The sequence below is a fragment of the Chrysochloris asiatica genome, unplaced genomic scaffold (genome assembly GCF_000296735.1).
Source record: "Chrysochloris asiatica unplaced genomic scaffold, ChrAsi1.0 scaffold00202, whole genome shotgun sequence".
In the NCBI taxonomy this organism is placed as follows: Eukaryota; Metazoa; Chordata; class Mammalia; order Afrosoricida; family Chrysochloridae; genus Chrysochloris; species Chrysochloris asiatica.
In genome coordinates, this window is record NW_006408720.1 from 2,298,717 (window position 1) to 2,310,217 (window position 11,501).

At 38.6% G+C, this 11,501-nt stretch overlaps 1 protein-coding gene and 1 pseudogene across 1 annotated transcript in view; both read left to right on the forward strand.

The window, feature by feature from the left end:
* The window catches only part of MARCH1 (membrane-associated ring finger (C3HC4) 1, E3 ubiquitin protein ligase), a 541,031-nt gene that overhangs the window by 510,653 nt on the left and 18,877 nt on the right, over window positions 1-11,501 (forward strand). The gene's annotated exons all lie outside the window — the stretch shown is intronic.
* Window positions 6,333-11,501, forward strand: part of LOC102834894 — a 15,556-nt pseudogene continuing 10,387 nt past the window's right edge.

Here is an 11,501-nt window from a genome sequence, read left to right on the forward strand (position 1 = left end):
ATACTTCGGACATATTGTCAGGAGGGACCAGTTGCTGGAGAAGGATATCATGTTTGGTAAGGAGGAGGGTCAGAGAAAAAGAGAAGACCCCCAACAAGATGGATTGCCAATATGGCAGCATAAGTGGGCTCAAGCGTAGCAACAATTGTGAGGTTGGCCCAGGACTGAGCAGTGTTTCTTTCTGTTGTGCATAGGGTTGCTGTGATTCAGTACCAACTCGATGGCCCCTAACAACAACAACAACAATGCGGAGTCCTAGTGTGGCACTGTGGGCTAATGCTCTGAACTACAAAGTCATTTGAACTGCAAGCATCTTACCAGCTGCTCCTTGGAAACCCTATACAGACAGGGTTGCTATGGGTCAGAATGGGACACTTAACAACAGCAGTGTGGGTTAATGTGCTGGATTGCAAAGCCATTTGAACTGCAAGGTCAGCGCTTCAAGCTCACCAGTGATCCTCAGAAACCCTATACAGGGTAGCTAAGGGTGGAAACCAACTTGACAGCACTTAACAATAGCAACAGCAAAGGAGCCCTGGTAGTGGTTAGCCCTGCTAATCCCAGGGTCTGCAGTTTAAAACTATCAGCTATTCTGAGGGAGAAAGATAAGGCTTTCTACTCTCATGAAGATTTACAGCCTCAGAAACCCTCTACAGGGTAGCTATGAGTTGGAACTGGCACCACGGCACATAACTACCACCACCAGTGGGCTGGGAGAGTTAAGGATTCATCATATGCCCTGTTGTTTATGACAAGTGAGTGGAAGAAAGGGGAGAGATCGTGACAGAGTTATAACTCCCATGGTCCTCTTCTGAAAGAGCGAAGCACTACCTTGTAAAGTCGAAATGCTAGACAATAGGTGATTTGGAGTTTTTAAATTCAATATTAACTCGTTTCTAGAAAATTTACATTAAACTGCATTGTGTGCAATTACACTGTGCATTGTTCCTGAAATGTCTGATTAAAAAAAAATGCCTATTACTAAGCTATTAAATAAATACCTTGAGGGTTGTTGTTGTTGTTATGTGCCGTGGAGCCAGTTCCTACTCATAGCAAAACTACACAGGGTTTCTGAGTCTGTACATCTTTACGGGAACAGTAAGCCTCATCTTTCTCCTGTGGAACCGCTGGTAGTTTTGCACTGCTGACCTTGCGGTTCGCAGCCCGATTTGTAACCACTAAACTACCAGAGCTCCTTACTCTGTCCAATAGAGTTCCTATAAATTGGAATTAAGTCAATGGCAGTGGGTTATCCATGTGCAACCTGAGTACCCTGCACTAATTCCTCTACCCAAGCCCCAATGATTCTCAGCCTTGACTGCATGTTAGAATTACCTATGTAATTTATATAACAAGACAAAGTTTGAATTTAACCACAGAGATTTAGATGTAATGATCTGGAATAGTACTGCAGGATTTCACGAACCTCTTGGGTGATTCTGGGTAGCACAAATGTTTTAATGCATTCTGTTCCTAATTGGAAAACTGGAGGTTGTATTCCACTCAGAGGATTCTCAATAGAAAGGTCCAACAATCTACTTCTTAAAAAAGTAAATCAGCCTTTGGAAATGCTGTGGACCACAATTCTAATCTGACATACATGGTGTCTCTATGAAGTGGAGTCTACTTGACAACAACTGGTTTTGTTTACTGGTTGGGTGATTCAATATATTGATGTTTTAAATGCTTCTATAATTCTAGAGACAGAAGTGTCAGTTGTTGTTAAGTGCTGTCGAATTGGTTCCAACTCATGGCAACCCTGTATAGGGTTTCTGAGGAGCAGGTAGTGAGTTTGAATAACTGACCTTGTTCACACTACAGTGCTTATCCTAAAGCACCATACCAAGACTCCACAGAAATGTTTTGGCATGGAGAAATAACTATTTATAAAAGGATTCATTAAGATTTGACTATCTGAATAAAGAATATATGAGAGGAAAAGTCATGGGTATACCAGTGTGGGTAACAAGATTTGCCTAAATACAGTATAGAAAATAAAAAGTTGTATTATCTGTTCAAATTGTATTTAAATCCTTACTTCCTAAAGCACACATTTAAAGATGGTATGGGCATTTGTATATAGTTATGATTTTAATCTTCCTTTGATATTAGAACTTCCTTTGTCATAGGAGTTGCTGATCTTAAATTACTTCTAAAGTTGTTGAAAAATACTGCATACTTTAAAAGTCAAAATATTTTAAACACATTTTGAAAGCCTTCAAAAAATATTTTAAGAGGAACAAATTCTTCTTCTTCAACCAGAATTGAGGTTGGATCTAAAGCATCAAAATCTTTTGAACTGTAATGGTAATATTGCAAGGAGGGGAAAAACAATCTTTCATATGTGTTAAAGCAATTGTTCTTTTATATTAAATATGCATGATGCCCCAGATAGCTTTCTCACCTCACTGGTGGTTCTTGAAAATTTAACACTTTCTTGCCAAGTCTAATTATGGGAACATTTTTTCTTCTTGTTTTATGTTTACATATACTAGAATTATAATCCAGTATATTATCTTGGTGTTCAAGCATTAAATACAGACAAAAAAATTAAAAATTTATACCATGTCTTAAAGAGACTGTAGGTACAGATGTTAAAGTTGCCTCAGGATTATTTAAATATATTTATGACAAGAGAATAGCCTAACAAATTTTTTCATTCCTAACTCCTCCAGGGCAGGATTCATGCTCCATTATTTGGAATAATGGAGAACCTGGAATTAGTTGTTAATTGCCATAGAGTGAGTTCTGACTCATTACAACCCTATATAGGGTTTCCAAACAGCAGGTGGTGAGTTTGCACCATTGTCCTTGTGAATAGTAGTCCAGTGCTGATCCTACAGCACCACACCAAAATGTTGGCTAGCTATAGCTGGCTTCAGCCCCTAAAAACTATGATTGTGCAGTGCTCAGTCTGCTTAGAGTATGTTTCAAAATCACTTCTTTGCAATCCATGTTTCCCTTTCCATCAATGTTACTTAAATATTCTCTTTGAAAGCAATTTCATGTGATGTGAACAATTCAAATGCAACGATCACTGGCGGAAGCTAGTTGTTACAAGGTCAGGGGTCTAGTTCTGCCTCCGTCACTGACTCATGACCTTGAATAAAATATTTAATCATTCTGAAGTTCAGTTTTTAGCTTTGTAAAACTCATAAAGTTAGACCGAGTATCCACTAAAAATTCTTTTTGTGATTCATTTTCCAAAAACACCATGAACTTAACCTTGTATCAGACCAACCAAACCACGGTTCATATAAACAATGCACATTCTCAGGCATACTTATTCACAGTGGGATGACCAGTAAAACAAGTTGAGAATAGGTTGTCAATATGTGAAACTTTATCTTTAATGTATTTAACTGAAGAGAAACTAACAGAATAAAAAAAAAAAATTAAAAGGGAGAATTACAACCCCCATTCACACATACCTTATCCAGGCACATTTTATAACTCTGCACAACCAATCCCAACAGTGGGATTCTTTTTCTAAATATATACTATCCCTGCAGCTGCTAAAGGAGGCAGGTTCTGTTGTATGGTGATTTCAAAAAGCTTTTAGATGCACTCCCAGGTGTCTCCAATCATATGATCTACTACCTAAGACATAACAAAATACTCCAAAGTTTTCAAATTTAAAAACTGGAAGGGACTCTTTAGAGATCAAGTCACTTGTTTTAAAGATAAGGAAATGAGTGATTTTCCTGATTGCCAGCTCTATTACAAAACCCACCTGGGACCTTCTGGTTTACCCAATTCCATTTAAAGAGTAAACAAAACAATAAGATGTCACAAATGGACCAAACCAGTACAACTCCAGTGGAAAGGGATAGGGACCCCATTCTATTACCAAAGGAAATATATTTTCAGAGAAATAATATTTCTGGAAAGTAAATGAGTCTGAAAGGGACCCGTGCATATAACTTACAAAAATAGCCATTGACATCATGGTCTGAACAATTGGAATAAATGTTTCTTAACAAATTAAATACAATCAGTTACTACTTTTGTGTTTAAAGCCCTTTTCATTTGTTTTTGGTGGCATTGCTGAAGGGATTGTAACTGCAAGGGATGACTAGGGCACAGGAGGAAGAGGTGTGTTGTTAAGTGCCATGATGGAGTTGGATCCAACTCATAGTAACCCTGGATAATTTCTGAGGAGCAGCTCATAGGTTTGAACCACTGACCTTGCAATTAGCAGTCCAGTGCTTATCCTAGGACTCCAAGGACACAAGGTGAAGAGGTATTTGTTGTTGTTGTTAGTGCCATGGAGTTGGTTTCAACTCATAGTGACCGTGTATAGGGTTTCTGAGGAGCAGCCATTGAGTTTGAAACACTGACCTTGTGGTTCAAACCAACTTTCAGACCGAGTGCTTATCCTATAACTCTATACCAGGATGCAGTAAAAAGGTGTGGTGGTGATTATGTGCCATGGGGTCAGTTCCAACTTACAGCAACCCAGTATAGGTTTTCTGAGGCTGTAAATCTTTATGGGAGCAGAAAGCATTATCATTCTACTGCAGAACCTTGAGGTTAGCAACCCATCTCGTAACCACTATGCTACCAGAGCTCCTTGTGAAGAGGTATGTTGCTCTTGTTATTAGGTGCCATCGAGTCAGTACTTACTCATAGTGACCTTATGCACAAGTGCTGACTAAATGCTAGTGGCTTGGTCTGACAGCTAACTACACTTCTCCCCTCCTGGATTCTGGGGGTTGTTATTAACTGGAGTCAAGGTGGGGCATCCCAAGATTGCATTCCAGTGAAGCTAGAAAGATTGTACTGGTAAGTGTAAGTGAAAGTTCTGCTCTTAATCTACTATTCAGTCAGCTGATGGTATGTAGTATTCAGATCACTCAGATAACAACATTAATGAACAACTATCATTTATATTAGGAGCTCTGGTAGCGTAGTGGTTACGAATCGGGCTGCGAACCTTAGGGTCAGCGGTTCGAAACTACCAGCCGCTCCGCGGGAGAAAGATGAGGCTTTCTACTCCCGTAAAGATTTACACCCTCGGAAACCCTGTACAGGGTCGCTATGGGTCGGACCCGACTCGATGGCACTTAACAACAACAACAACATCATTTATATTATGCTTTCTATGTGTTCCGAACTCTGTCACCCTTGAGTTGATTCCAAGTCATGGAGTTCCTAAAGGACAAAGTAGAATTAACCCATAGCATTTCCAAGGTTGTAAATCAGTGCAAAGCCATATGACTACATTTTTCTCTCACAAAGTGCTTGGTGAGTTCCAGTTAATGGCCTTTCAGTTAGCACCTGAGTACATAACTACTGCACCACCAGGACTCGCTTGCTATGCATTCCCAAAAGCCAAACTCATTGCCATCAAGTCAGTTCCAACTCATAGCATTGGTGTTATTGTTGATGGTAAATACCTTTGAGTCCATTCTGACGCATAGCAACCCTACACACAATAAAACCTTACCCAGTCCTGCATCATCTTCACAATTGTTGTTATGTATGTGTCCATTGTTGCTGCCACTGTGACAATTTCATTGGGGTTCCTCTTTTTTGCTGGCATTCCACTTTACCAAGCATGATGTCCTTCTCCAGGGACATTTTGACAACAAAAGATGACAAGACAGAAAGTCTCGTCCTCCTAACTTCTACGGAGCATTCTGGCTGCACTTATACAAGACACATTTGTTTATTCTTCTGGTGGTCTATTTCAATACTTTTCACTGATACCATAATTAAAATACATCAATTTTTCTAAAGTCTTTTTTATTCACTGTCCAACTTTCACATGCATATGAGGTGATTTAAAATATCGTGACTTTGGTCAGTTTCACCTTAGCCCTCATAGTGATAGCTTTGCTCTTTAACACTCTATACCGGGGTCCATCATTAGAGTTTTATATCAGACAATGTTCCACTGTTATTCATAAGGTTTTCAGTGGCTAACCATTCAAAAGTGGTCCACCTCTCCTTCGTAGTCTAGCTTAGTCTTAAGCTCCACTGAAACCTGTCCACAGTGGGTGACCCTGCTGGTATTTAAAATAGCAATGGCATAACTTCTAATACCAAACAACAAAGGAGCCACTACAATATCACAAACAAATGAGTAGTAGACTCAGCATTGGGCTGGCTCTGTTAATTCATTTAATTCACTGTAACAACACATTGAAGTAAATGTTGTTATTAACTACATCTTTAGGTAAAGTATGAGTTAGCTTCTGTTGTATAACAAATGAAGCCAAAATGTAATTACTGAAAACCACAACCATTTACACATTTAGTTCCCAATTCTATAGAACAGGTAGGCATTTCTTCTGGGTTAACTTGGCTGATCTCTCAGGGCTTCAATCATGTGTCTGCAGACAACTGGCACAATAGTTGGCAGCTGGATGATCAAGGATGAATGTCTTTACAGGTCTGACAGTAAACTTTTCATAGTTTCTGCTTATGCCAGGTTTGCTCTTGTCCCACTGGCTAAGACAAGGTATATGGCCAAGGCCAGTGTCAGTATAGGAGGGACTACCCAAGAGAATAGTTGTAGGGAAACATGGGCAAACTGGGAACTAGTCCTGCAACAAATTCTGATTTCTGAGAAAACTGAGACCAAAGAAGGTAACAGATGGCAGTCCTTAGGCCTCAAAGACAGTAAATAGTTACCTAAGAATGGAAAAGAAGTAAAGACTGAAGTAGCTGATTCTTAGGGATAAAATCCATAACCTTTAAGATTGTATAGGGAGTTTTCATGTAAAAACAACCCTTGAGAAGTCTAACCATAATAAAAGAAATCCTACTGGAGGTTTGTTATGAAAAGAAATTGAATAAAAGTCTGAGTGTTTTGGGATTTGGATATTTCTTAGGAAGAAAGACAGTTTCCAGATGTGAAAATGAGGAAATAGTGATCATAAAGCAAATGAGATAGTTGTAGTGGTCTTGTTTATAGATAAGGCTCTAGTCTCAGGTTTCTGGGAGGAACATGGCTTTATATAAGGAGATTTCAAAAAGTTCATGGAAAAATGGAAATTTAATTAGATTAAAATTTTAAAAGATTAAAATCATATATAAAATTTTTCTTTTTTAACATCATGTTTCAAAGTCAAGACATTTCTGTAAGCAATAATACAAGCCATTTTGTCCATTTCTAAAGAACTGACTGTCCAACGAATTCAACCATGCCAATGAAGACTTTTAACATTATAAACTGAAGAAAAATGAGTGCCCTTTAAAGATTTGGGGGGTGTTTAGGAAACAAGTCAAAAGGAGCCAAACAGGACTTTAAAGTGGATGCCTAATGATTTTCCATCAAAACACTCATGAAATTGTCCTTGCTTGATGAAAGGCATGAACAGGAAGTATTGTCATGGTGGAGAAGGACTTTCTGATGAACCTATCCCAAGCATTTTTTCTGCTAAAGCTTTAGCTAACTTTCTCCACATGTTATCATTCTTTGTTTTGTTGTTATTGTTGTCAAGTGCCATCAAGTCAGTTCCAACTTCCGACTCATAGCGACCCTGTATAGGATTTCCAAGGAGCGGCTGGTGGGATTGCAACCTAGCTTGTAGTTTAAACCAACCTTGGAGTCCAGTGCTTTTTCCCACAGTGCCACACCAGGACGCCAGAATATCAACAAACAAAATGCCTTGAACATCTCCAAAAACTCTTACTAAGACCTTTGCTATTGACTGGTCTGATTTTGCTTTGATTGGGCCACTTCCATCTCTTGTTAGCCATTGTTTTGACTGTGCTTTGTCTTTAGAATCTTACTGGTAAAATCATGTTTCATCTCCTGTTACAATTCTTCCAAGCAGTACTTCAGAATCTTGAACCCATTTGTTTAAAAACTCCATTGAAAGATTTGTTGTTATCAGCAGCTGGTCTGGGCACAAAGACTTTGACGCCACCCCCATCTAGTGGAAAGTTTGTTCTTGCTTCAATTTTAGTAGAATTCATACTGCTGTAATAAGGGCTCTTTTCACACTGCTGTCTTTCCCATCTCAGTACCTCAAACTAGATCCTGTTCAGGCATGTTATAACAGGTTAGTATATGGGCTTATTTTGGTGCAAAAGGATTTTGAAATCCATGCACAAATATTTCAGGACAAATTTACAGACCATCTTAAGCCTTTCCTGGAAAACTTATTAACATTTTGAGTGTTTTTGAATGACATGGAAAATATTACAGCTCTGTTACACTTGTGTGGGTTTCAAAAAGTTTTTGGAAAAAAAATTCCATTATCTTTCTATCCCATTTTTTTCATGAACTTTTTGAAGTTACCTCATATATGTAATTATAAAAAAGGCCTGGGAGAATTTACTTTAAAAATCGTATGCTAAAACTATTTGAGAATTTATTGCCCATTCTTGTGTGGAAGTGTTTGAGTACTTTAGGTGGATGTTTAAACAACAAATTTGTTTTCCATTCAATAATTCATACACAAATTGTTCTGTGACATTGGCTACAAGTCCTGCAATGGGTCATCACACTCCCTATTTCTACCCAGGTTTTTCAGTTTCCATTCATCTGGTTTCCCTGCCTCTCCCTGACTTCTCATCTTGGCTTTTGGCAAATGTTGTCCTTTTAATTTCATGGAGTTGCTCTTTCTATGGAGCACATTCCTCACTAGTGTTATTATTTTGTTTATAAGCCCATCTGTGTTTGTTTTGGTATATAGTATGAGGTATGGCTCCTGTTTCATTTTTCTGCAAACGATACCCAGCTTTGCCAGTACCATTTGCTAAAGAGACTGTATCTTTTCCATTTAATGGACTTTTACCCTTTATCAAAGATCAATTGTCCATAGCTGGAAGAATTTATTTATAGATACTGAGTTCTTTCCCAGTGGTCTATGTGTCTCTCCTTGTACTCGTACCAGGCTTGTTTGACCATCATAGATGCATATGAATTTCTGATATCAGGAATTATGTGGCCTCTTTGTTATTATATTATCACCCATTTCTTGTAGGATTGGGATAAAATAACTCTATTATAAAGAATAAAAGAGATTCCAACTCTCTCTTGAGAAATGGTGGTAAGCAAAATATCTACCCTTTCAATTCCTGTCCAACTAATATTTCCCACTAATGCTTGAGGAGCAGGGGAGGGCACAGAGTTTATTCCTAACCCTGCATTAGCTCCTAAAGGGATATTGTGAGCACAACATGAAAGGTAGAGATGAATCCTAGGGCTTCTGAGAAAGAAACAGATGATTCATTTGGCTGAAGTTAGATTTTCCAGATTATTTTTCTCAACTTTGTGCTCCTGGCACTTCCAAGTGCAGATTACAGCTTTAAAAATCTATTAGTGAGGATAAAGAATTCCTTGAATTAAACAAAGGATACCCAGGCCAGCCAGATTTTGTGTTTTCCCTGCTTTACCAATGTGCTCTCTTGCTGAGTACAGTCATTTCTTTTTACAGAAGGCAGCACAGCAATCACTTATTCCAACATAAATGAATAAAAAGGCATTTGCTACTTGGTAAAAAGAGTCAAGTACATCTTGCCACTGAAAGCAAAACCTATTCGGTGCTTTAGCACCATCGTCCAGAGGTCCTTATTGTGAGCTTTCAGAGGTAGACTCTTATAACCTCTCTATAATAATTTCTTTTATAAGAAACAAAAATCTTATTCACTTAGTCAGAGAAAAAAAGGATCAGGCTGCCTCTTTAAAAAGATGGTCATTTGGGCATTGTACCCAAGTAGCTTTTGATTGTGAGGTTGAAGAATATTCTTCACTCTAATGTTAGTCTAGAGGCTGAGTAGAGCAGAGTCTTTGACGTCTCCGGAATACATAAAAGAGGGATGATAAAGGAGAGATGACTAGATCAGAGAGAATAGATTCAGAGCTACCTTGTGTAAGAAAGTAGAGGATCAGACTGTTTTCCAGTACTGGCAGAGAAATCACAGCTATTATTCCTGGCCTAAATCCTCAGGTATAATACAGATCCTGATCACTATTTCTAGAAGGAGAGGTGGGGTGACAGTGAGTCTGCTTCAAGTTGTCCACCACCAAAAGCAGAGATTGGATGACAAGTGCACAAAGGCTGTCACCTCTAGTTTTATCAAAAAGACTGATGAAGAATAATCAAAGCTAGAACTTCAAAAGCTTTCATTCATCCTTGAAATATCTACTAAGCAAAGCACTATGGAAAACAAAGATCAACCAGACACAAATTCTGTGCATGTCAAGATTATGACATGGCAAAATAAAAATAGCTTTTGTTAGAAGTGAAATCATACCACAAATGGAAAAAATAGTGTGGAGCTAAAACAGTGGGAATGTTTGTCTCCAGCTGTATAGGTTAATTCTGAATTGGATTTTGTGGAACAGGTAAGATTTAGACATGCAGAAGAGAAGGAACATCAATAGATAAGAAATATCCTGGATAAAGGCTCAGAAAAGGGAAATCGCCCAGCACTTAATGAGGAACAGCTGGTAGTTTGACTTAGCAAATAGAGGGGGAAGTTGGTTGGATTCCATGGGGACTTTCCTAAAAATAGAATAAAAAATACTTCATCTTCAGCTTGTCCATGGTTAAAATCTTTCTAAACACATAGAAACTACTGCCCAAAATAATAGCTACTGTTATTGTACTGTTGTTAATATGTCAATTCCAACATATCAACCCCACGACAGAGTAGAATTTCTCCATAGAGTTTCTATGCATAGTACTGCAGGATAATGCACTGGACTGCAAGGTCAGCTTGAGCTGCAAATAGGCAGTTTGAACCACCACAGCTCCTCAGAAACTCTATCCTGGGTCCCTATGACAGAATTTAACAACAATGCTTACAGAAGCAAATTGTGAGTATTTCTCCTGCAGAGCCACTGGGTGGTGTGAACCACCAACCTTTTCTTTAATAGCTGAGTGGCTAGAACACAAAGAATTCATTTTGGGTAATGGCTGACAACAAATTTTTTCCAAATGTCGAGAACTCCAAGATATTGAAACTTTTATATTGTAACTTACCTACAATTTTCCTAAGAGAAGTTGAGGTGCTTGTTTTCTAAAACAGGATTTTTCAATATCACCACTAATGACATTTTGCAGTTGATAATTTTTTGTTGTTGTTGTGGAAAGCTGTTTTAGACTTTCTAGGATATTTAGTAGCATCTCTGGCCTCTATCTACTAGATAGATTTTCAGTTGTGAAAATCAACAATGTCCCAAACAAAACCAACCTCAACCACTGGCCCACACTGAGTCAGTATTTCAGGTCACTGTTGTTCTTGCATTTGTTATTGTTGTTAGGTGCCATCAAGTCAGCACTGGCTCATAGCGACCCTATGCACAACAGAATGAAACACTGCCCTTTCCTGGCCCAACCTCACAACTGTTGCCATGCTTGAGCTCATTGATGCTGCCACTTTCTCAATCCATCTCAACGGGGGTGTCTTCCTCTTTTTCTCTGAGCCTCCAGCTTACCAATCATAATATCCTTCTCCCATGACTAGTCCCTCCTGACAATATGTCCAAAGTATGAGAGACAAAAGTTTGGCCATCCTGGCCTCCAAGGAGCACTCTG